The sequence below is a fragment of the Rhinolophus sinicus genome, linkage group LG05 (assembly GCF_036562045.2).
Source record: "Rhinolophus sinicus isolate RSC01 linkage group LG05, ASM3656204v1, whole genome shotgun sequence".
Taxonomy (NCBI): Eukaryota; Metazoa; Chordata; class Mammalia; order Chiroptera; family Rhinolophidae; genus Rhinolophus; species Rhinolophus sinicus.
In genome coordinates, this window is record NC_133755.1 from 123682487 (window position 1) to 123710083 (window position 27597).

General features: G+C 41.0%; 1 long non-coding RNA gene across 11 annotated transcripts in view; it reads left to right on the forward strand.

Moving 5' to 3' along the window:
* Nucleotides 1-27597, forward strand: part of LOC109453526 (uncharacterized) — a 125938-nt gene that overhangs the window by 25676 nt on the left and 72665 nt on the right. The window contains exon 2 of one of the 11 annotated variants that reach the window (XR_012496682.1): nucleotides 1311-1367. The exons of the other annotated variants lie outside the window; for them this stretch is intronic. This is a non-coding gene — a long non-coding RNA (uncharacterized LOC109453526). The remainder of the gene's footprint in view (nucleotides 1-1310; nucleotides 1368-27597) is intronic. 11 annotated transcript variants of the gene reach the window in all.

Sequence of the window (27597 nt, forward strand, 5' to 3'; positions counted from 1 at the left end):
ACAGCTGAACCCAAATGAAAAAGGAAATTAAAAATAGATTTTGACCCAATGTAAACAGTAAAAGTGAGGTAAAACAAACTATCAGAGACTCACACATAATGAAAGTTATTAGATTGATTCTCTGGAGAAATATGATCTTGGGGGGGGGCGGGCGGAGTTACGATTTATCATAATTCCTCCTCCTGAATGACAAAGGCATATATTTGGTATGTTTTGATAAATACAACTTGACTAATTTAAAATTGGTTTTAAAAACTTGCTGTTTCATCTTCATAAATTGAAAAGCAGGTTTGCTCATACTGGTAGCCTTTTATGGTACTTGAATAGTGGTCTACTTTCAGAAATGAATAATGGATTAAAAGTACACTTTGCAGCTTACATTAGTTACTTTTGTAATGCAAAGTAGAAGCATGATAATGTACTATTCAGCATGCTTTAATGTGATTTATACATACACTACATAGCATAAGTAATTCACTATGCCCTTCACAGTGCATTTCCTGGGTACAGAAGTTCATATTTACCACTATTTCATCTCACAATCAGACTGTCTAATGGAGAGTGTCTGGGACCATGAGTAAGGATTCCGCACTCCACTTGCCCCCTGATTCATTCAATGACCTTAGGCAATACACTTCTGGGTCTGGCTTTGGGTGCTTGTTAAAATGAGTGGATAACACCTTATGGATCCAGCTCAAAGGAGGGACTGTGGACTGATTACTTTAGGACTGCAAATGGCTTTGAAGCCTGGAATTAAACAGGCTTACAGTATTTATTATTATTGTTATTCTGAGAATTATCCTACTTGGGAAATAACGCTCTTCAGTGGTCACGTAATAAGGCAACAGTTCATGTCTGCGCATTTGGGAAGAAATCCTGTACTGCTTCATACACAGCACCTTGTCACATGCTGTGCTTTTTATTTGCAAACTGGATTTACTAACTAGCATAGGTGATGGCCCTCCAGGTCAGCTGCCTTTAAAGCTAATTACATTCCATTTTTAGAGTGTACAGATTTGATTGAAGCTTGTGAGTTGGAAGGGGGGGAGCAGTTTGAAGAAGTAGACCTGCCCCTAATATTTGTGGGACTTGGGGCAAGAGTACAAATGGAGGCCCATACATTTAAATATTTCAATGGTATAGATCAAGCTTATGGACTGTTACATAAAATATGTTCTATTCGCTTACTTTCACAAATATATCTTTATAATGACCTGGAAGGCTAAGTTTGGATTTTACATCTCTCTGAAGGAGGTCCCTGAAAACTTATAAATTGCATTTCTCTGTTTCTCCTCATTGCCTGGTGTCAGTATAATGGTGACCAGTAACAGTCTCCAGACCAGAATTTGAACACACACATCTTTGAGGTATGTTTCAAACTCTGTACCTATTTATGATATGCAAATCATGTTTCTTTTTTGATAATGCTGGTGACTGTCTCTGTGAAAATGGGACTCCATTAGAATAACTGAAACCTCTAAAACAGTGAGATTTGTGCTTATGATAAATACTTTGACACAATTTGATTTCTTTGACAATCTTGATTTTGACCTATTCTATTTAAATACTGCTAGAAACCTAATTTTCACATCAAACTTCCATTGTAAATTGTAGGATGAATAAAATATGCAGGTCCTGCGCAAAAACTTTTTTTTTTTTTTTTTTGCCTGACACATAAACGGTTATTTTAGATTCAAAGGAATCTTATTGGTCAAATGGATCTAATAATGGGGATGATATAGTAGATAAATCTATATCCTTAGAGAATGCACCTTAAGCAGTTTTGTTTTATAGCTGATATTTTTATTTTTGCTTGGGTACACAATTCTTGTTTGTGAAGACTCCACTTTCTTTGTTAAAATGTAAAATGCATATTGGGCAAATGCTCCAGGGCAATTTGCATAAAAAGTGATGACAAAGAGCAATTAGTACTTCATTATTATGCAGTGAAATGCTACTTTGCTCAAAAGTGACTGTAGTTTCTCCTCTCAACCCCTTATAAATCTGGTACAGCATTGTTCTAAAAATAGTACTTAAGAAACCTCTATTTATAAATCAGCATCTTTGACTTTCCACTAGAAATCCGGGGGGTGGGGGAATGCAAGCACTAAACAAAGTTGTTACCCCAGATCTTTATAATGACAAACAAGCACCAGAATTCTGTTAGATAAGACAAGTCAGACGATTTTAATGTCTCACCAAATTAGATCCGTATCTTATTTTCCCCTTGGGATCAACTTTCAAAGCAGACTCAGATCATACACTGATAGCAGCATCCCTTTTCCCCAACACACATACTCACACACACACTCAGAAACAGGGTCATGCCACACACAGCTACACTGCAGAGAACACACAGTCCCAAGGTATGTCTAGTTAGGAAGGCTTGATTTTTGAGTACAGATTTCATTACCATGAAATTCCTTTAGGGCACAAAAGAATTGCATCAAAGAAGCAGTGTGGCGAGGCAGACATTGTAAATGTTCGCCCATCACCTGTGTTACCAGGCTATGCCGATCTAATTTGCCAGGAAATGCTCATTTTTGTTGTTGTTGTTTCTTGTTTTTTTTGTTTCTCTTGTTGAGCCAACATATTACCTACAACTCTGTGAGCCAAAATGTGCTAGCACTTGTATGTGTGGGATAACCAAGTAATTGGATACTGGCGGGATGAGAAGGAAACACAGGAAACTACCAAAGCTTTGGAAAAGGAGGTTGGAGATGGCCATGGATTACAATATGTTTCTTTGGAAGTTCCAAAGCAGGCTTGGGGGAGGGGGCGAGAAAAGGGTGGAGGTGGGAGCTTGGTAAACACCGCCTTATTGTTGATTCTCCCCCTGCCTCACCCTCTGTGGGCAGGACCAGATCAATGCAAATCCCGCACTCAACATCCCTCACTCCAAAATGGCTAGCTGACCTGCGTGGCTTGCATCCTAGGAGTCTCTCAATCCTCAGAGTTTGTGTGGGTTCACAGGATCGCATCATCTGCAATCCAGGCTAAGGGGCTTAGGGCTGCGTGGCATGGCTCCGAGAAAGAAGGGGTGGGGTAGACCCCAAGGCACATTGCTTTAGAAGTACCTTATGCAGCTGCATGGTATTTTACCCAGCCCAGATTTTATTTATTTTCTCCTTCATTCCTGTTCTCAGGCCACCAGTGAAAAGATTATAAGGTCACATAACTCATACCATTTCAGGAATGCATTGTCTAACCTGGAGGTAATGTCTGATCATTTCAATACACCACCACAGATTTATTATTCATATAATATTCTATTAATTTTTAATGCATCCACGTTCCTACTTATTTAACATATAATGCAAATGGCCAGATGTCTTCATAAAGCTATGAAGAGTGGCTCTGAATTTCTCTTTCATAGCATCCCAATCTATTAACCCACTGATGAGACAGGACTGCCCTTACCCACGGGGGGGGGGGGGGACTCCTGCCTTGGGTTCCCATACCTCAGAGGTCCCCACAGTTTGGATGGATGGCATTCCTTCATTCCTTGCAGGAAGGCTCCAGCCTGCAGTGCTATTTGGGTGGAGTGTGCAAACCAGATCCCGTTCTTTCCCTGCAGGCCACTATCCTACTCCCTGTCCAGCCTGTAAGATACTGGCCAGCTATTCAGAGGAGCTCCAGCAAGCACTCCTATGGGGCCGTCCTAGAGCCGAGGTGGGGCCTGCTTGAGGAGGCAGCCTGGTCAGCATATGTCCCCACTGACACTGACCAGCCAGTTATTTCTTTTATAAGATTGTATGACATCGAACCTCTAAAATGGCACTGACACGCTGATTCAAGGTAGCTCTCATTCGTGAGGGATGAAGAAGACCAGAATTTTCACATTGGGCAATAAATAAATACCCATTATCCTAAACCTTCATCAGTAAATCACTATACATTACACGGGCCCATTTTCTAGTAAAATAATTTACGCAGACATGGCCCCTCAAAATACATTTGCCTAGGGCTCACACTCCCCAGGGTACCCTGCCCTGGGGAAGCCCTGTAGGACTTGAATAGAAGCTGAGACCAAGAGTTAGAGGCGGGGTCGAAGGAGGTGGAGAAGAGCAGGGAGAGAGCTGTGACAGTCAGAGGCCGGGAAGCTGGTGTGGAGACGTGGGCGTGCTCTGAGGACAATGGGACTTGGGTTCCTGTCCTGACTCAGCCACTTCTCAGCTCTGTGTCCTTGGTCCCATCTCGGACTCTCTCTCTCTCTGCCTCAGTTTCCTGAACAATGAGAGGGTTCAATAGTATTGTCTTCGATGATTCCCAAATCTGATTTTGTATCAGAAGACACAGAAAAACTGTTGGGGGGAAAAAAATACTACTTCTCGACACAGCTTTTCCAAATGTTCATAGTCAGCTAAGCCTGGGAGTGGGATTTGGGACCTGTAGTTCTGACAGGCTCCCAGTACATTGTGACACACAGCAAGGACTGCTCCTTAGTTCTCTTAGGAGTTGGCTATCTCTAAAGGTTTGAGACCTTAATGTAGGGCTCAGGTGGTGGAGGTCTTGTTGTGATGCTGGTGGAGTCTATGCAGGAAAGAAATGGAAAACTATTTTAACATAATGCCGGTGCTGGTGACAGTGATGGCTCAGGTGTGTCACTATGTGTTAGATCTCATTCTGAGCACTTCACACACATGGGGCCTCATATCAGCCCTTTCTTATCTCCATTCTCCCGATGAGAAAATGGAATCAGAGAAAGATGGAATGACTGGCCAAGGCAAAATGCTAATATTATTGGCAAACTGGGTAGAGGAACTAGAGAAGTGGGAACGGCAGGCATCTCCGTGTTTTTTAAGGCTGGGGGACAGGGAACACAATTGGGGTGGTTCTGTGATTTGTATGCTTGCTTTGTTTTATTTTCTCATTGGTTATGGTGGTGAGAGCTTTGGCGATGGTGAGTGCCCAATTAGCAGTGATAGTGAGGGGCCCAAGTAGGGATAACCCGGAGAGACTTGGAAATACATTCCCTGGAACTCAAATGAGAGGTTGGGCTGCAGGTTATGGGTTTGGGAATCATCACAGAGACGAGAGATGCAGTTGTGTGAGTGGGAGAGTCTACTAACCTCCAGGAGAGAGTGGGCAGAATTCCTGAAGAGAACCAGCTCGGGAGGGAGAGCTTGGTGGGCAAGACTCCAGCATCAACTCAGCAACTAAAATCCGCAGCCACTTTGGAAGAGCTGTTTTGTTATATGGTTTGGTCAGCAGCTCAGCTCCATATTTTCATCCACCCGAATGTTCAGATCAATACTCCCTGTGCTCATGATTTACTGGAGCTGAATTTCTCTAACTGCTCCATTAACTCTTTGGAAAGGTTTCTCCCTCTGTTAGCACTGGATCATGATTTTCCATAAAGTTTGCCCTTGAGCAAGCAGTTCTCTCATCATTCTCACTAGGCAAATTGTCTCACTTTTTTCCCCCCTTACCCTCTCCATCCCTCCGCACTTTCTGAAGAGCTCTGTTTCATGAACCTACATTTTGCCTGCTAATTAGTGTTTTTGAATAAACACTTGCATTGAGTTAGGAATCTACAGGGGTTTTGCTGGGGCCAGTTTGTGAGTTCCTAATCCTTTATGTCAGTTAATAGCTCCCTAACTTGGTTATTAAATGTAGAAATGTAGTGTCTTATGGTCCCTCTGTTTGTGCAGCATGAGAGGGCTCGCTGCCCTGGCCCCGGACTCTCTCAGAGGTCCTGGCTCAGAGGTCTGGTGGCCAGAAGCCTATTTTAAAAGGTGAATTCACTCACAATGTGCCCCTTTGTTCCAGGGAATATTTTGTTTCTCTGATTCTCAGCTTCAGCATCATGGAAAAGCATTTGTCAATCCCTTAATTGCCACGGTGCTGCCCTAAGCACTCTGTAAAGAGCGTTTCACTGCCACATCAGGGCTGAGTGTGACAGATCCAGGCCTGGGCGCAGGAGGAAATTGCTACAGCCCTAGCCTTCGTCCACAGAGTCCTGATATTTGACAGAAAAAAAGATGTGTTTCCAGGTACCCCAGTGACGCAGAGACCTCTGGAGGTGGGGGCAACGTGGAAGCAGCAGGGCTTGCAGCAGTGGTGATGGTAGAGGCAGACACTCCCAGGAGAGGCAGGAGAAGTAGTGATTTTATTCTCAGGGAGCCTGAAAGATGTGTTCCTGAGGGGACACAACAGCAAGTGGCACCCTCTTCAGCAGTTTGCCAGGGAGGGAACGAGTGTCAAAGTCCCCGGAAGTCATAGCAGTTAGGCAAGTGTCAGAATTGAGTTCTTGCCTGTTAGGAGCCCATAATCCAACTTGGAATGGCACAAACACATAAATAAGGTGTAATACAGGATCACATAAAAGGCAAAGACAAAGTAGACACATCTGAGGGGCAAGGAACTTTATGCATTAATACATATAACCCCACAATACCCTATGAATTGTGTAGCTTCTTACACACACACACACACACACCGGCAAGGGACTGTGTATGTGTGTGTATGTGTGTGTGTGTAAGAAGCTACACAATTCATAGGGTATTGTGGGATTAAATGTATTAGCCCATTAAGTGCTTAGAGCAGTGCCTGGCCCACAGTGAGCCCTATACATGATCCTGTGAAATAAATGAATGAATAAATATAGAATCAAGTGCAGATTAGGAAAGCTACAGAAATACTTAGGTGAGTGGATTGCTCCTTCTTTCCATATGCGATTGACTGGGGCAGCCCCGTTGTTACAGTTCAGTATTAGAGAAGGTTCAGGTGCTCAGAATGTTCCCGAAAGGTTGGCCCAGCTCAGCCTGATGTAGGGACACAATTCATCTCCAGATATGTGCCGCGGTGTGATGTGGCACACAGAAACCCAGATCGTTCTCTTAGAACAATTCCTTAAGGGTGGAGCATATGGGGAGATGCTTATTCTGTTCTCTTTGCTCCAGGCCCTGGAAACTTCCCTCTAAATGTAGTGACCACTGGGTTCAAGTATATAGATAGATATAGATATAGATATAGATATAGATATAGAGATAGAGATAGAGATAGAGATATAGATATAGATATAGATATAGATATAAATAATAACACCTTAATATGACTCTTTAAAGTAGAAATTTTATAAAAACCAAAGAATTTTTTTAGAATGCTTGAACTTGCTCTCTAGCATGAGATTCTACAAAGATGTGGATTTTAAGATCCGGCCATGGTGTCTCCTCATGCAGGAATAGCTGGACACCTGCTGGGCCTGTCAGATAGTCATTCGTATCCCAGGCTTGTCCACCTGTGTATGTGGACATTTGCTTCTTGACACATGCCCGCCGCAAGCCACATTTCTGCCACAGATTTTTTGGTGGTTGCTCGCTAATGGTGAGCGCTGGAGCAGGATGCTTTCTGGCTTTCTGGCTTCCTAACGGAGTGTGTGGCTGCTCTGGCATCTATATTCCTTCCCATATTGTGGCCATAGGAGAGCATTTTAAAGCCCTCAGGTTTCTGGATGGGGCAGCCCTGAAATACTTTCTGTATTGTGTTAGAAAACATTCCCCAGGCAGCAGACATGCGGGGAATTACCATGACTACGCAGTGGCCAATGACACATGACCTCCAGCACCTGAAACTTTCCTCCTCAGGGTGAGAGCTCTGCTGGGCTCACAGGGACTCCTGATGTCCAACTCCAGGCATCTAGTGACACTTGAAAAGTTCATGCCTCACCTGGCACAGAGTTGGTGGTTCCTATTCAGCCCTGTGGCAGACACGCCACAGATATCTACCAAGTGCATGGACTGGGGTGTCTTTGCCTTCCTACAAACATGAGGTTTGGGAGGGCACAGGGGGTGGGTGTGTGTGGAGGGGTGGTTGTTACCCCAGGAAGATCCACGGTACAGATTTTCTAATTCCTTCCTCTGTGCCTTGTTGGATCCCAGAACCCTCTTCTCTGCTATCACCAATCTGTGCGTGTAACTCTTCTGGCTTAAAATTCACCTCTCTAAAGCTTTCCCTGAATACTTCCAACATGATGACTTTTCGTTTTTAATTTTAAAAAATTTGGTTAATACCTTTTTGGGTATTTTTTATTTCCTGTGTATTGAATAATATGATGTTTATCACACAATAAGTCTGTTAGTGCATGTGACTTAATTAATAATAAACTCAGTAAACACTATTGATGACACTACTGAGCCTTCAAACTAAACAAATAATTTTGTGAAGCAAACCATGTTATCCAAGGACTGACAGGGAAAGGGAAAGACTAGCTCGATTAGTTTTCTTTTGTTGTAGATGTGAAGAAAGTGGAAAATTAATACAGCCTTTGCATAGAGATCAATATTGGTAGGAATCTCACAAGGGTTTTGTAGAAAAATACCGCCACATCTGCTCAATCCTTTCTTTGGAATCTCCTCTTGCTCTCTAATATGCGGTACGAGTATGTATCTCTTAAGTTTTCAATTATCTGAAAAGAAGCTTCATGCCCAGGATATGAAGGCATTGGCCAACAGTGATTCTTTGAGAATAAATATGAGGTGAGAAAATGTACTGGAAAGTCCACTATCCGCCTCCAAGAAAGGCTAGTTTTCATGGACCTTCATGAGGAATGATGCTGTAAGGGTAGGAGCGGTGTCTTGATCTGACCTGGAGCCCAGCCTAGGCCTTGCTCAGAGAAGGCACTCGGATGTTTATGGAGCAAACGAATGGATATTCTAAGCTGCTTGGGCATCATCTTTCTGGTGCCTATGAGTGTGATATACATTCACTGTATCACACTCATGATTTCCTTTATAATAGAAGAGAAGGATTAAGCCACAACAAATTTTGTGCCGTTATTTTTTAAATGCCCAAATTTAGCTGTATAAGCAGTAATGATTTTAAATTTGTGTTGCTGGATTTTTTTTTGGTAAAAATAGTATAGCAATAATAGTACTAGCATACGTATATTTTTATATATACATATTATATATATATAATATAATATATAAATATATGTATATATAATATAATGTACAATAGTTATATATTTATCATACTTATATATTTATAATATTTACATATTATATTATATACTATATATTATACTTATGTGTTAGGCACTGCTTTTAATTGAATTCATTCTAAAAGCAACTCTATGAGTTGATATTCTCATTTTATAAATGGGGAAGCTGAGGCACAGAGAAGTTGTGACTTTTCCAGAGCTAAGTGGCAGAGGTGGAGTTGAAGCCGGACAGCCTAGCTCAAGCGCACATGCTCCTGGTCAGTAATTTATACAGCCTCACACGTTGGTGAAACTCTGTCCATCCCAACGAGTATGGCTAGGGGCTGGATTCATACTCAGGCGTACAATGAATGGGTATTCATCTATCAATTAGGTACGTCAACAATATGACAGTGATAAGTTGAAAAGGACCAGGGACACCCAAAGTACTTGTTAAAGTCATTTTTAAAAATATGAAGAACATCAAAAAGAGAAAGGAACAATGGTTGTTTATAATCTGCCAAACCATTAATGTAGAGCAATGTACTTTTTTTTTTTTTGGTTAAAGATAAAAATCCTAGCAAATGGACAAAGAAGAATTGAGCATCCAGGAAAAGCTTAAATAGTGATCCTCTTAGGAGATAATAACCTGGACACATTGTCCATTATAGGTGAGCTAAAATCACGGAATATGATCTTTGAATTAACTAGGAAGTTAATACATCTTCTTGAACTGATAAATTTCTGAGCTAAGGTAATCAGCAAGACGGGACAAAGAGACCATTATAACTGTCACTTTAGAATTTTATTAGGTGAGAGAGAGTGCCCTTCCTTAGAATTTACAAGAGAAATATAGTTTTGATAAAAATCAAGGGTTTTTTTGCAATGTGTTTCAGTAAGTTTTATAAAAACATTACAAGGAATGAATATTTATAACAGTTTAAAGAAAACCTGGAAGGAATTTGATCCTGCAAAAGTGTGTGTAGATAAGCTTTAGCATGCCCCATCATTTAATGGGGGAATTGCAAGTGTTCCAGATGTTATTTTTGATCTTTTAATTCTCAAAGTTGTTCCCGAGAATACCTTTTAATGTCATGTTAATAGTCATAAGCCTTTTTTGAAATAATAATACTATAAACTCTTAGGTGTTTGTGCTAAAGGAAACGACAAGCTTGAGAAACAAAAATAATCCCTTCAGCTGGGTTAAGGCCAAGAAGGGACTGTTGGAATTAAATAACTATGACAAAGGAGGCAAGTGCATGGGGTAAGGAGCCAATGGTGCAGGCTTGTTGCGCTTGGGGTAGGGGAGCAGGGTAGTGTCTGCATCTGGCCACACCTTCTTCTGTGTGTCCTGTGAATCAGATACCAGTTAGTTTGGGGGATGGTCCTGCCTTTGCAATATGCCATTGAAATGACAAAAATACTGTTATGAAGAGCACCTTTTCTTCATGGAGTCTCCCGTTAATCACTTATTTCATTGAAACACGAAAAAACACTGTGGCAGCTCCCAGCTGGTGTTGTGGATGCTGCCTTGTGCCCAGACCCTTGCAGCCCCTGTTGCAGGACGGAGGTGCTCATTCCCCCAGTAGTTACCAGCTGGTGGCTTAGTGACCCCTCCCAGAAATTGCCCTGGGGGAAGAGAGCCATTTAACCCCTTCCTGGGGGCATCCTGCACCCGATGACTGACAGGTGGACTCCCTTGGGACAACTCTGCAGGTTCAACCCAGTTTAAGAATATCCTGTGGGATCAGTTGAGGCTTTTGTTGTGACCGAATGCAGTCCAACTTCTCCTACCCAATCTGGCTTCCTTCACTCTCCCATAGGTGTGGTTCCCAAAAGTACTTCCCAGTACACTTCCTGTACCCCAGTCTGTTTCTGGGGGATCTGATCTGTAACAACTAGCAATACATTCTGGATGCTGAAGGATGGAAACCCCCTTTGGAGCAAGAGTCGTACGAACTCTTATAAATTCTTTGGATAAGCTGGCATTTTTCTTATGTATTTCAACTCTTTCCCTAATCCCTTCCTTCCGCAATATTCCTACCCTTGATTGATCCCTAATTTACATACAGGTTTTTTTCTTTTTACATAGGGTTTTCTGATGGGAGATATAATTTGTGTTTAATGCAAAAAAATTCAAATATTAGGGGAATATGTACACATGTGTGAGTTGTCACTACTGCGTGTTCACCAGGTAGTTAGCCATTATTTAGTAGAAGGCCCCCAAAAGCCCCCTGTACCCCTGTACAACTCTGAGTGTTGGATAGTTCTTCTTTGTGCATGCCGCTTACACCTTGAGTAATGATATTTGAAGATAAATGGGCATTGACAATTATGATAATAATGCTTTTGGAATTTATTTACAAAGGACTTTCCGTCGATTATATCGATATATTTGCCAGCATCCTTGAGAAAGCTTGTCCATGTTAGTCCCACTTGCTGAAGACACTGGGGTTTGGGGAAATTTCGTTCTGATGAGCTCCAATTTTTATGATCAATCCATGCGCTCAAGCCCATCATTCAAAGAAAATACCAAAAGGGACTCGCTGTCTTGTGAAATGGCACTTTCTGAAGTCTGTCACTGAGAGAAGAATGTAAGCTCAGCATCAAAGCTTCTTCTTCAGAGAAGGGTGAGGTACTTGTTCACTAACTCCTGGCAACTGCTTCAGCGCGAAGCATTGTAATTGCAGAGAGCAGGAGCAGAACTAAAAATAGAAAAGTGGATAGGGACAGGACCAAAGACATCATTGTCACTCAAACTTGAATGTCACTTTTTGACAGCATTTGAGCAATTGATTCTTGGTTTCCCATGCTAGGAATTCAGTAGTCACGCTTTGCTGTGACAGCCTCAGAGAAGCAAAGGGGCAGGACCCTGCAGGAGCCCTGCCTGCCAGTGGTATAAAGGATGGAGGGTGAGAATTATCATCAGCCTGTGCTGCCTTTTTCTCGTCAAAGTTACTTTAAAGGCAAACAATAAAAAGCTACTCAAGTGAGCTCCAGTTGAGTGAAATGTGAAAGGGAAATCTCATGGACGGGAAATACAACCAGAGCCTGCTTAGTGACAGACTGGATCTGAGACGTCCGAGGCCACCAGAAGCTAAGCCTCTTTCTCCATTTCCAGGAGTTGCACAATCTCTGTCTCTGAAAACCTCCTCTATTGACCTCTTAACTAAGCCAGCTGCATATGCATTCTCATCTTGCTTACTTTATCCAACACAGCTGCCAGTCCATCTCTACAGCGTGATCTCCAAGCTCCAGTAACCAGCACCAACTGACAACAGTCCCTGTGTCTCTTCGGGCACATTCTCATACGGAAGACTCATCGGGCCGTATCATGCTTTTTTCACAATGGATCAGCTGCATTGGGTCAGGGGAGGGTTATGGGGGATGTAGGGATACAGAATAGATTCTCCAGAAGAGGCCATGGATGGGATAGACAATGAGACCTGTTGGTTATATCCTCGCTTGTCTGTGCTTCCGTCATGCTCTGCACCGTGCTGCGTGATCTCGTCTACGATACACAAGAGGTCGGGTAATCATAGCAGTGAATCACTGTGTAGAGTGTGGTGTGTGCTCCAAATGGTTTTGTCATCTGGTTTGATGCAATAAGGCACAAGCCCAGGAAAAGGAAAGGAGTCATACCACACGATGCCTGATGAGCAGCAGATGACTGGCACAGACATTCCGAGTTCTAACGATTTAGAGAAGGGAGAGGTGATTGTGGAAGTTCAAGGAAGATTTTCTAAAAGAGATGGGCACAGAAGTGGGTCCTGCAGGATGGGAAGGATTTGGAGAGGAAAGGGGGTGGAATGGCATTCTAGATTGGGGCGGAGGGGAAAGTGGGAATGCATGGTGCAAGTCCAGGGCACAACCTATTGTGAGCATAAGATGTGTGTTGAAAAGGACTAGAAGGGAAGCTAAGAAAAATAAGGAGAAACAAAATTGTGTAGGACCTTGACTACCCAACTAAACAGTTCATATTTGATTCTGAATATTTTATCAGTGATGGTTGAGCGGGGCACAGCATGGTGAGGGCCGTGCGCTAGGGTGACCCACAGCGCGGGGAGTTTGTCTGGAAGAGGCCAGAGGCCAGAGATAATCGAGAGGCCCTTATAATGTCACCAGGTAAATGGGACAGTCGGCTCAGAGATGCAGAGATGGAATCAGAGCTATTTGAAAGAAAGTGGAAGCTCTGTTATCGAATGTCTCAGTTGCCTATTGATTGTGCACTTATATGAAGAGACACAAGTGTAGGAAAGCAACTGACTGAAGCTGTCACCTTTAGCTGCCTGCAACCCAGGGGTCTCTGGCTGTAGCCTGTGAGTACAAACGCCTCCACATTAAAATGAGGACCCAGATAGTAAGGGCTCTGAACCCCAATGTACACACAGGAAGTCTAGTCTTTGTAGAGTTCCTCTCTTGACCAGTCAGGGGTCTTGGCTGAAAACTCTATTTAACTTAGGCAGAAAATGAGTTTTTCAAAGCATATCTGTGTCTCTTAAATGGATGCAAAGGGTGGGAAAACAGCAGGGAAACTAATTAAGCCAAGGTCTTATCGCCGGCTGGGGTGGCCAAGTGGATCCTTACCATCTTCTCCTTGACTCACTGCCACAGCCACGAATAAAGTCCTTGCATAGGCGAGACCCTAGGGAGCCTCTGACTGTCTGAGCCAAGGTCATGTTTCCAAGCCCTGGGTGACAAGGAGTTAGAAGAGAGAAACCAACTCCCCTTTAACTTCTGTAGAGGGCTATGGGAGTGTGTCTCCAATTAGGACCCTCGGACTAGGTGATACTTTGAATTAGGAAGGGGAAGGTGTCCAGATGCTGAGCTGCCAAATCATGCTTCTCCCTCATATTTTGAAGAGTTCCAAGATGAGAGTGTACCCATTGTTACTCGGGGTTATCTTCTTCTCACAGCTGGTTAAGGAGTCCACAGCCATGCTTTTATAGTGACCCTTGTGAGTGCCATCTTTATACGTAACAAGGCATTACCCAGTTCTGTCTTCAAAATTTATTCCCATTGCAGTTCACTCTTTCCGTCTATATTAGTCTTCTCCAGCTGCCATCATAAAATACCACAGCCTGAGTGACTGAAACAACAGAAAGTTATTTTCTCACAGTTCTAGAGGCTGAAAAGTTGAAGATCAATATTTTGAGGCCTCTTCTGTGGCCTTGTAGGCAGCTGCCATCTCCCTCTGTGCTCACGTGACCTCTTCTTTGTGTGTGCAGAGGGGTGGGGATATATAGAGAGAAAGTTCTCTTCTTCCAATGTCACTGGTGATGTCATATCAATGCCCCACCCTTATAACCTTGCTTAACCTTAATTACTTCCTTAGAGGCTCCGTCTCCAGAGGCAGTCACACTGGAGGTTAGGGCTTCTACATACCAATGTCGAGGAGACACACTAGGTCTACAACATATTCTCTATGGCTCCTGACCACGCCTACGTGGTTGACAAGGCCCTGCAAGATGTAGCTTCTGCCAGCTCTGCAAATCTCTCTTACATCGTGGTCACCACCTTAGCCAGTCCAGTTTCTGTTCTATCTTGAACACACTCCCAGGCCTTGCACTTGAGTTCCTTCGGGGTGCTCCTCCTGCCCGCCTTCCCAAGGGGAGGCTTCCAGGCTCCTTCTCATCCTCGATGACTAAGCTCACACTCACCCCTTCTAAGGACATTGTAGAACCGTATATCTGAAGTGGCTTTCTGCAGTGTCTATTTACTTCCTCATTCTTGTTCTTTCCCGTCATTGTAGTTATCACAATCGTTAAGTATCTTGTTTATTTGTTATTCTATTTATTGTGGTCTCCTCCACTAAGATTGTAAGCTCCTGGAGGGCCCTGCTCTTGTCTTCGCAGCTTTATCCCCAGGGCTTTGCTGTGTCTGACACAGTAAGAACCGCTCAATAAATATTTGTGGAACGAATATCACCCACATATATCCGCCAGAAGTGGACACAGTTCAAGTGTCTTTTCCTGCAAGGCCCCCAACGTTTTACATAGATCAGTGGATGCAAATAGATGCTTTGGAGAGAAGTATCACCCGTCTCCAGCTGTCAGATGGATCTAGTTTGCTTCAGCCTCGCTAGGATTTTCCATTATGTAACACATGAGGTGATGAAGGCAAAGGTGATTTTCAGTAAGCCTCATTCCTCATATCAGCTCCCAGAACCCTCATCCTCTCTTCTCACTGTCTTTCTGCTTCTGCGAGCTGTTCAGAGCCTCACACTGCAGCCTCCAGTCGGACTGATTTCTGCCGCACTGAGTGACCTTGTCCACTGTCAGACCTTTCTTTCTCCTCGTTATCAAAACGGGCCTCTTCTGGTCTCTGAAGACCCAGTTCTGCTACTGTGTGACAACTGATGGGTAGATGGGGGAAACAGGTTAACTGCTTTAACTTCATTTGTGGTTATGAGGTAGCAGGGCTCCTTTGATAATAAAACGCCATTTAAGCTGTATCTAAGAGAGCAGCAAGCCTATTGAATATGTAACCATGCAGGTTTTTACATAGTGTATACTTTGTTTTGGATTTGTGTGAAGATTTAACATAGATTGAAATAAAACTATTATTAGAATAGCAGGGTTACAAAAACAAAAAGTGAAAGTTAGGAGATCGTGAAAAACATGGTTGTAAAATAGCTTTTATAGTGATCTGGGGAGAGTTTGACATTTGTCTCTTTGTCAAAGCATGTAGTTCTGCAATAGGAAACATTGCCGTATCAAAAAAGAAAGTTTGTTTACAGATCTTAGAATTGCATTCAGTAACATTCTTGGTCAAAATCAAAACATGGCGTGTTTTTTCCATTCAGAAAAGCAGAGTCACTTCGTTTGAGTCATGACTGCCCACTTTCTTCCATATGGTTGAGTACTATTTACTGGCTGAGGCTGACAATTTTCTAAAGACTTTGTGGTGGATGAATTCTATTTATGGCAGCAATTGAGAAAGGTAAAGTTAGGTGATATTAGGAAGGAAATACTTGGCTGGTTAAAAAATAGAAAGCAACCACTGTAGCAAATATTTTGTAAGGGAAAAAAAAAAAAGCTGGAATCCTGAGAACTGCCTGGCTCCCCCAAGGCCTCTCTCCCCATCCATCCAATAATCACAAATCCTCGTGAGTCTTCTTTGGTCTGGCTCTTAGAGCACCTCATCCTCACTTACTTGAAGTGAGGATGTGCTTGGCCAGTGCTCGGCCCTGGTCCCAGCTTCTCTACCTCATGGCTACTGATCAGAATTCTTGGACCATTTTGATAGCCTCCCTTCTGATCAAGATTGTGTCTGGAGATATTAGGCAAACCCTGCTTCCTACTGTAGCACTGATAACCCTACATCACATGTGGCTTTTTAAAAATTTTGGTAAAACATGCATAATGTAAAATTTACCATTGTAACAAGTTTTAAGTGTACAATTCAGTGGTGTTAAGTATATTCACAATATTATGCAACCATCGTCATTATACATTTCCAGAACTTTGCATCATCCCCAAGGGAAACGCTGTATCCATTAAACAATAACTCCTCATACCCCCCTCTTTCAGACCCTGGTAACCTCTATTCTACTTTCTGTCTGTATGAACTACCTATTAGGTACCTCATATAACTGGAATCATCCAGTATTTGTCTTTTTGTGGTTGGCTTATTTCACTCAGCGTAATGTTTTTAAGGTGCATCCATGGTATAGCATGTATCAGAATTTTCTTCCTTGTTAAGGCTGAATAATATTCTGTTGCATATATAGACCACATTTTGTTTATCTTCGTCTGTTGATGGACATTTGAGTGGTTTCCACTTTTTGCCTTTAGTGAATAATGCTGCAATGTACACTGGTGTGCAAGAAAGTGTTTGAGTCTCTGCTTTCAATTCTTTTGAGTATATACCCAGAAGTGGAATTGCTGGATCACATGGCAATTCTTTGTTTAACTTTTGGAGGAACCCATCACATGAGAACAACATGGTTTTGTTCTCATTTTCCTTTCTTGGCACATCTTCTCAAGGTGGGCTGGTTCCCAGCACATTCCCCTGGGCAGAACCATCTCATGTTTTCACTCAAGTTGAACACAAAACACTTCTCCTTGGTCCCACAGTCAGCCAGTCATGCCCTTTGATAAGTATCAAAATAAATTGTTTCTCCAGTGATAGTAAATACTAGCATCTGTAATCTGGAAGTGAAAACGTAGTTACAAGAATGTGCCTTAAATTTTTGCTTTTTCTTTCAAGAAAGCACGCACCACCACTTTCTAAAAACCCTCTTTCCTTGTCACTCTTACTTTCCTTTACAAGGATGGCAATGTTTCTATAAGAATTTCCTACTCTTTCCTCCTCAAATTCCAATTCCTCAAGCTCCAACACCCAGGATTGCTGTCTCTCTCCTTTGCCCATCACCTAAACCCTTCTTTCTATAGACCAACTTACGCTCTCAGGTTTTCAAAATTTTGCTGTGTTTTCCCCATTACCTAGACTCTGCACAATTGAGAGCACCTGGCTGCTGACCCAAAAGGAAAAGTCACTCTCTATAAAAGTTAAGGGTGGGGGCAAAAATTGTGAATACTTATACATTAATTATTTCACCCTCTTCTATACTCACTTTGGAAAAGATCTTCATTTTCCTGTATTATAAGAATATTTTTAAATCTAACCTATGTGAGACAAGATTTAGGGGTCTCTTCTTTGCTTAAAACACCTCATTGTTAATAACACAGATTCCCTACCTTGGAATTCTGAATTCCCACTGAGTTGATCTCAATTTGCCTTTCTGGTCGTATTCCCCGTTACTATTCTTCCTGCTTTCCAGGCCCCAATTAATAGACAACAACTCCTTCCCAAACCGTTCCTGCATTTTCCTGTCTCCATTTGTTCCTTCTTCCACTTACCCTCCTTATCCTTCCCTCATACCTGTCCAATTTCTACCCATCTCTCAAGTTCAAAATCAATACTGCTAGTTCCATAAAAACAGTTATTGTGCGGATTAAATAAAGCAATGTATACAAAGAATTCCACACAGTGTCTAGTATGTAGTAAGCCCTAGATAAATAGTATATAATAAATACTTTGCCCTGTATTATTATTATTATTATTTTTGTAAACATCTTATTTATAATTTATAAGCTTTTTGGTCTTACGTATTTGTTTTTGTATGTCTTACACAGCCTGTGTCAGTTTGGGCTCATTTAGTAACATAAAACCCAACTCATCTGGTTTAAACAAAGTGGAATTTACTGGGTCATGTCACTGAAAAATCCAGAGATTGATCTGGCTTCTCCCTGTTTCTACACTCAACTTTGCTCTCCTCTGTATTTTTTAATTCTCAGGCTCTTGAGGAGGTGAAATGGCTGCACTAGCTCCAGCCTCCCAGGCTCTTGGGAGAGGAGAGGGCCTGCTCTCCAGCAAGCTCAAGCAAAACCCCTCACTGGCTCTGACCGGTCACTGGCTCTGACCGGGTCATGTTCCCATTTCTGAACCAATCACTCTTGACAAAGCACTCAGATGCTTTGATTGGCAACACCTGGGTCATGTGTCATCAACTAAACTTTAGAAAAACCACACCAACTGAGAGGGTGGCGGGTGGGGTAGACGTACCCACAAAAATTAGACTTATCAAAAGTAGAAGGAATGGATGCTAGGAGACACGAAATACCAAATGTCTATCCTCATGCCTTCCGTAACGGAGGTACTCAGTGAATCTTTAGGGAATGGAATTGAATTAATTTTCTCTTTAGTGGTCAAAGAATGTGCAAGATTAAGTGCTCGTCAAATGAGAGCTGAAAGGGGGACGGAAGCTAATTGTGTGGAGCACCTTCTTACACCAGGTACTGAGCTAGGAGATTTATATAGCTTGTCATTTAATCCAACAAAAACCTGTGATACAGTTCTCATTGTGCCCATTTTACAGATGAGGAAACTAAGAGTGAAGAGGTTAAATAATCTTTCAGGGTTGTGCAGAGCTCGAATGCTAGCTCAGGTCCACCTGACCCAGATGCAGGTGCTCTTTTCCAGTAGTTCATGACCCCTGCATTCTGGACTGCTGTTTATCTCTCGTCAGAGATTACTGGGGCTGGAAATTCTACAATCTTTCCATATAGACTGTTCCATATTGTATAAATCTGAGGCTTAAGCAGCTCCTTGATTTTTCCATTATTTTAAGTGGATTACATTTTACCATTTCTGCCTTCTGGAGAATGTGGGAAACCACTGAGTCCTCTTTAAGAAAACCTTCATGTTATTGATTATATTTTCCAGATTGTATTTCATATCCCTGTGGCTATATTGTGACTACTACTTTGTACTTTCTAATCCCCTCACCTTCTTCCTCATCCCCACCCCCCTTCCACCCAACAACCATCATTTTTTTTCTCTCTGTATCTCTGAGTCTATTTCTGTTTAGTTTGTTCATTTATTCTATTCTTTAGATTCCACATATAAGTGAGATCATATGGTATTTGTCTTTCTCTGTCTGACTTATTTCACTTAACATAATGTTCTCTAGGTCCATCCATATCATTGCAAATGGTAAGATTTCATTCTTTTTTATGGCTGAGTAATACTCCATTGTATAAATGTACCAGAGTGTCTTTATCCAATAGCCTACAGATGGGCATTTCGGTTGCTTCCATATCTTGGCTATTGTGAATCGCACTGCAATGAACATAGGGATGCATATATTTTTTTTAATTAGTGTTTTGGTTTTCTTTGGATTGATACCCAGGAGTGGAATTGCTAGGTCATAAGGTAGTTCCATTTTCAATTTTTTGAGGTACTTCCATACTGTTTTCCATAGTGGCTGCACCAATCTGCATTCCCACCAACAGTGCATGAGGGTTCCCTTTTCTCCATATCCTCGCCAGCACTTGTTTGTTGATTTATCGATGCTAGCCATTCTGACAGGAATGAGGTGGTTTTTTATTGTGGTTTTTATTTACATTTCTCTAATGATTAGTGACGTTGAACATTTTTTTCATGTCTGTTGGCCATCTGTATGTCCTCTTTAGAGAAATGTCTCATCATGTCCTCTGCCCATTTTTTTAATTGGGTTGTTTGTTTTTTTGGTATTGAGTTGTATGAGTTTTTTAATGAATTTTGGATATTAACTGCTTATCAGATGTATCATTGGTAAATATCTTCTCCCATTCAGTAGGATGCCTTTATGCCTGACCGATATGCTATACATCTGAAGCTGCAGTAGAATAATATTGAATGTCAACTATAACTAACTATAAATATATTTATCTATAACTAACTATAAATATATTTATAAATATGTATAAATATATTTATAGTTAGCTATAGTTGACATTCAATATTATTCTACTGCAGCTTCAGATGTATAGCATATCGGTATATGGTCACTGGAGGTGGAATACAGCATAGAGAATAGAGTCAATGGAATTGTAACAGCTATATATGATGTCAGACGGGTAGTAGATTGGGGGAGGGTGGACTATCATTTTGTGGGGGGTATAGATGTCTAACTATGACATTGCTTTGTACACCTGAAACTAATAAAAAAAATATTTTTAAATAAATAAGATAAAAAATAAAACACATCTGCAATCTGAAGGAAAAAAAAAGAAAACCATGGATTTAATGGTAGTAACTAAGTAGCCACTTAATCTTCTTTTATGGAAGTGTTTGATCCCTGTAACTTTTCCTCAGAGAGCCTGTTTTCAGATCCTTGACACAGGACACATTTTTGCGTAAGCTCTGGACCTTACTTCTCAGCCAGAACATGACTTGAGGTAGCTCTCAGGCCCAGAGTTTCCCCAAACTCCAGAAAAAAACAGACTCAGCTGTATTGACATCTGCTTTCCCTCCAAGGGACCTCTGGGCAGCTGCCAAACCCTCTCTACTGCTGTGACATACGACACACACACATACCATCACACCCCCACACAAACAATGCACACATACAAACACACAATAAATAATCCCACAACATACACAACCAGGAACAAACTAACACAAAACACAAACCTCAACAACATATACACAAAAACAACACACACCCACACCACCAACACACACAACATACATACAACACATACCCCCAACAACACATGCAAACAAGAACACACAAAAAACAACACCCATATCAGTAACATACACACATACCACATACACATGACATACAACCAACAACATAAACAACATACACACAACCAACAGCACACACACACCAGTGAACACACACAACGACACACACCCAAGCCCATGCCGAAGTCAAGGTTTTGGCAGCACTGGGATCCCCTCCTCTGAAGCCCTCACACAGGGAGCTGCCTGGGCTCCCTCCTGTCTGCAGCAGATTCGCATCATTCTGGCTTTGAAACCCTGGCAAGCTCATCACTGTATTTCTTTGCTCCCACAGTAGACAAGAGAGGAATGTGATTTGCTATTTTTGAATTTCAAGAAATGAAACAGAAACGAGATCTGTTTTCTTGATAACGTGGTCTTTCTGTTCTCTGGACAATGGAATGATCTGGTTTCTGGTTTAATTGGCCTGTGACTGGTAGGCCCAATGTAGGTTCTTCTGGCTTTCTTTGAACATATCAAAAATATTATTTTTAAAGAGGGAGGCAAAAGAGATAACTCTGGATGCTGGGTAATGGGTGATTTTGTGTGTGTGTGTGTGTGTGTGTGTGTGTGTGTGTGTGTGTGTGCTTTTCTGTAGTTGCCAGAATTTCTGCAATGAACATGAATTCACTTGGAAATTAGAAAAAATACCAATAAATGTTAAAATTAATTTTAAGTAGTTAAAAGAATAAAACAGTGGCCAAATCTTTATCAAGAAGATGCAAATAAAAAGAAAAGATGAATGGCAGTAACAATTAGGCAAAGGAGAATTCATCATAAAACAATCCTTGGGATAAAGGATCTATTTTGGCATTTTATGTTGATAAAAGGTGCAATGCAGAATAAAAATATTACAATGATGAAAGCACAACATTAAATATAAAAAACAAATTTGACAGAAGGAGAAATCGACAGAAAGATAATTGTCATTAGGAGACATGAGCTCCAGACTTTGACAATCAAAAAAAAAAAAAAAGGACAATAAAGTTTGAAATACTATAATTATTAAAGTTGATTTATAGGCAAATATTGAATTTTGTTCCTTAACAACAAAGAATAAAGTGTTTTTAAAAGTATTATTTGGAAGCCTGAGCAAAATAAAAAAAATATGTAAGGCCATAAAGAAAACTTTTATCTAAAATATAACAAAGCTAAAAAAAAATTATCCACGTTTAAATAAGAATAAAATAGCTAAACCCTCAACCATTTATAAATTTAAAAAATTATTTATAAGGATTTCATTAAAAAAAAAGATTAAAAACTGTAATTGCAAGCTATTTAGAAAATAATGAAAATCAGAATATAAGCATTCACGGAATGTGGCCAGATCAATACAATGGAGTATGTTGAGAGCTTCAAACACACTCATTATCAAACCAGAAATATGAAAATAAACTAAGCATATAACGAAAAATATTAGAAATAGAATAACATAAATCCAAACAAGCAGAAATATATAAGAAAGATAAATACAGCAATTTCTGAAATAGAAAATAAAGTATATATGATTAATCCAAGTGTTTTTAATACTTTTAAAGGCTAACAAAATGGAAATACTTTTCACCATTAAAATCAGGAAAAGAGAAAATACAAACAAATAATGTTAGAAATGCAAAAGGGATACGAACATACTGCAGAGGAGATTTAAATGAAATAAAATAATATTGTATGTTGATAGATAGAAACATATTGATAGATGGATGATTTTCTGGAAATTGCTAAAATTGATTAAATAAATTATACATATAAAAAAATAACCTTGATAAGAAATTGATAAAAGTTATTAAATAATTCCTTTCAAAACTCTTCAGGTCCAGATGGTTTGCCAAAGAATTCTTTCAAAGTTGCAGAAAATATATGATTTCTATGTTATATAAACCATTCAGGAACATAAGTAAAGTTTGAAATCTACCAAATTTTGTTTATCCATTCTTCTCTTAATGGACATTTGAAAAACTACAGGAACAGCAATTTCACTCCTAGAATGTACGAAGAGAAATGAAACATATATCCACACAAGGACTTGTATGCGAATGCTCATAGTAGCATTATTCATAATAGCCCCAGACTGGACACAATCCAAATGCCCATCAACTGTTGAAGAGATAAACAAAATGCAATATATCCACACTAAAGAATTCATCATACAAATGAATTAAATGTGAAATAAAAATGAAGCAAATGTGTGCTATTATAACTTACAAAAACATGGATAAATCCTCAAAAACATCATGCTAAGTGAAAAAAGTCAGACACAAAATACTACATATGATTCCGTTTCTACGAAATGTCTAGAGAAGACAAATTTATGGCAACAGAAAGGGAACTTCTTATCAATGGTTGACTAGGGATAAGAGTTGGAGCAGGGATTGACTACAAATGGGCTCCAGGGAATTTTGCAGGGTTTTGGGGACTGCTCTAAAATTGGCATGTCCTAAATATTTTTTTTTAATTGGTGATAGTTACACAACTCCCTAAATTTACTAAAAAATCTCTGAATTGTACACTTATGAGAGTTTATGGTACGTGAATTATAGCTCAGTAAAGCTGTTAAAAATAGCTAGTTATCAAGCAAATACAAAATATTACCAATAAAATGCCATTAACAGAGAGGTAAAACATCTATCCAGTTGGTAAGAGTTTTTAAAAATTGAGTATGGCATAGCAATATAAATTGGTACAATGCTTTTAGAAAACAGATACTAAGAATTTTCAAAATGTTAATAGGCTTTGACTCAGTTCCATTTGAGGAATCTGTCTCTCCAAAAATAAAGATGTGTTCTGTAAAGGGATGTGTATTACAGAATTCTTTACGATGTAAGTACCAATTAGAACAACCTAAATATCCAACGTTAGGGAGATGGGTACATAAATCATAATACACCAAACAATGCAATTCATGGAGTTGATAAAAATCATATTTTCAAAGACTACTTAAGGACACAGAAGAATGCTAAATAAATAATGTCAAATGGAAAAGTAGCGTCTAAATTCTATACACATACTAGCCCTAAATGAAAAAGGAAGTGTCTATTTATGATTGGTAAGGTCTTTGCCAAATGTTAACATTTCTTTTCTGGGTGATGTAATTATGGATAATGTAATTTTCGTCCCAATATTTTTTGTTTTGTTTTATCTAAATTCTTGACAATGGATGTGTAGTATTGCTTTATTATTTGCAAATCACACATTCTACTGGAAAACTGTAAATATTATTTAAAAATAGCGAAAATGAATAGAATGGAAATGAATGACATCTCTCCCCATCTGTACCAAATGCAGCTTTCGGATGGGAAGCAGAAGGTCTAGATAATAATCCTGACTAGTTGAGCTTCCATTAGGCAAGGCAGTTAATGATGAACACTACCCTACACTGCCTTCCTCCTGCTTCACGGGAGGCTCGGGACAACTGAGTCAACTTGATGTGTGTGGGGGGGTTTATTTCTGGCAATGGTGGATCTTTAGGACTGAGAAGCACTTTCCCACCTTTGAGTGAAGGGCCTTTGACCACCTACCCCCATGATGGTCTGCAGTTTGGCCTCCTGTCTTCAGTGGTGCTGTCCTGTTGTGTATAACCAAAGGAGCTATGTTTCAAAACATCCCGTATGTGCAGATAAACTCCACCAACCCACAGCCATCCATGGTGGCTCCCAGGCCCATGAGTCCGGAAACCCTAGGCTCTGAACCATAAAAATCCTCCTGGATTCCTTTTTACTTTGAAAATTCAGGCTTTTGTACAAGTAAACTTAAGTATGTGAGTTGACTCAGGGAGGCAGATCGGAATCAGAGGGGCAAATAGCACAACCACAGGGAGAGAAATTAAGAGACAGCCACTAAGTGAGCCAAGTCCAACGTGAAGCAGCCTCAGAGCTAATGAGTGAGACGCGCCAAGCTATCCTTCTCTGAAGTCGCGTTATTAGCTGCTCCACAAACATTTTCCAACCTAACTTTTTAAATAATTAAACAAATGAAAAAGAAACCAGATTCTTGTATAAAAGCTCCGAGGGCTTTGGTCTTTATTACTAATAAACTTACACCAGCCCCCACCTCCCACCTCGACAGGGTGTGGGAGAAGCCAGCTGGTAACGAGGTTTTGCCACCCTGATGAGTGTGCTCATTAGGAAAGCCACTCAGTTTGAAGACCCAGCCCAGCCAATCTGATTGCAGATTTTATTGAAATAATTTTATAAACAAGTCTTCAGACAGGGTTTAGTCCTGATGAATCCTCCAAGCTCATTACCACCCTCAGGAAGAAATTTGAAGAGATAAAAATAAAAGTCTAGGATTAAAACAACACTTTCACCTTAGGCAAAACAGTCTCCCTGTGCTTCAGATTTCTCCATGTGTAAAACAGGGATAATGATACTTCCCTCTCCAGCTCATCAGAAGAGCTAATGCAAAGTTCTGGAGAGCATTCTTAGCCCTTGGGAAAGAAGGTAACACGTAAACCTGATTATTTTTAATAGCGTGAAGAATATAACGGAGATAAATAGATGTCTGATCTCTTGTAGGACAGGGTAAAAACAGTGTAAAGGAGAGGCATCCATATGGTGTGATAAATGAGCCGGATGTCTTGGAAACTCACCTGGCTTGAATTGAAAGCTATTCTCCCTCCATATTTTCTTTGCTATTAAGGAGTTTTTAGTCCAGTGACATTTCACCATAAAATCATGAAATGCATTTGTTGCAGCTGCTATTGCAGAATCAGAGTGACCTTAGAAAGACGTATTCCCAATGGTGGGAAGAATGTCAAAGCAGCTTGGCTCCTGTACCCCTCAGCGGTTGTCTAAGTCAAAAGGCAGAAGACGTTAAAATCCCTGTGGACCATGAGCTGCACAAGCGCAGCAGAGAGGGGTGTGCCTGAAGTTTCAGAGAATCCCACAGAGCCAAACTCAAAAGTCTGCACAGAAGCCTCATGTTGAGAAAGTGAAAAACTGGATGGGGCTCAAGAATGATCCACGTATCCCTTTCAGACCTAAATGACAGCATCTTCTGCCTCTACCTGTTGTCTTAGTTTTGCATCAAACATACATAGTAAGTGTAGAAGAAATGCAATTCAATAGCAGAGCTTCACGTTCCTGAGATTAGATGAAAAGGATCCTTAGCACTGAGACACAAAGACTTGGTGGGGGGGCGGGGGGGAAGGCAGAGACTAAAGGAGCAGTGAAAAGCAAACTTCAGTTGGAAAATCTCATGCATCCGAGGGGCTGATTGGAGCTTCACAGAGCCATCCGGAGCATATGTTACCCTGGGTTCAGCTACTCCGTGTCCTATCAGATACTTCATATAAATAATTAAAAAGTTCTTGGCTGCCAGAGCCAGGTTCAAATGGATTGAAAGGGAGTGCAGGTCACCTGTTTTCAGGCTGAGAGACTTAATGAGAGGGGGCTGTACTGATCCACTGAGAGCTGACGATGCTCGCGTGAAGGATTTAAGGACAGGCTCCGTCTCCAAGGCTCTGTGTCCACCTCGCCCTCCTCCAGGCTCACCTTTCTGGCTCAGGCTATTTCATGTGTTTATCTGATTCTCCTTTTCCACTTTACAGCTGCCACATGCACTTACGAAGGGACTCACACTTGCCTTCTAGAAAGTGCAGTGCCCTACGCTGCAGCCTCTCCTTGGACACCAGGAAGCCGGGGGTGTTTAAGATAACAGCATCGCAGAGTGCAAACGGCCTCCACAGTGGAGCCAGAGGAACCTATGAGATCATTTGGAAAAGCTTGTGAATTCACTGCCATTTGCCTACTTGGCTTTGGATGAAAAGCAAATCTTAAAGCTGCTCAAAATGTGTCTGATTCATCTGTAACTGAGAATGAGACCAATCAGGGATAAGAAGTGAGTAAAATCCTTGTGATCACAGAGCCAAGAGAGCCTATTTTAAAGCACTTAATGTATTTTTTTCTTAAAGATATATACACCAACTGTAATTAAGCTCTCCCTTTCCTTATGATCTTGGCAAGATGTTAAAAAAGAGATAGAGGGAGAGAGTTGACTTGCCAAGTGGATTTTTCTAAGCGTTCTCAGCCCTAATTAAAAGTCCTTTGTGCAAGGCCAACCAGCAATCAGATTCCTAATTAGAGCTGAGCAAACTGCCGTGGTGAACTGTGGGTTTCACTGAACCCAGGAATCAGGGCAGAAAGTCTGGCCATCTCAGTGGGGCCATCTTTTTGAAGCACCCGAGTCCTGAGGGCATGTGCACACGACGGCCATGCACAACCCTGTTCCTGTTGGGTCGATTTCTTTTCTGCCTTGAAATGGCTCAGTGGAATCCTAGACGTGGTGGTGTCACCTCTGCTTTGCTTGTCAGTGATAATATTACCAGGAGTTGTGCCTTTAGAAAACCTTTCTTCAGGACCTGGGCTTATGTGACTTGAGATGTAAGTGTATTGAATGCTGGTATTTCATGGGTTATGTCCAGATAAAGGAGACCATTCTGCCATTAATTGGAGTTCCCCTGGAGTCTTGGGAATCCAAATGGTAAACACACACGCAATGCGTACTATAGGTTCAACACAGCTCTAAGAACCCTAAACATACTAACTCCTTTAACCCCCACGACGACTCCAGAGGCAGATTGGATTGTTTTTCCCATTTCATGGGGAGGAAGCTGAGAC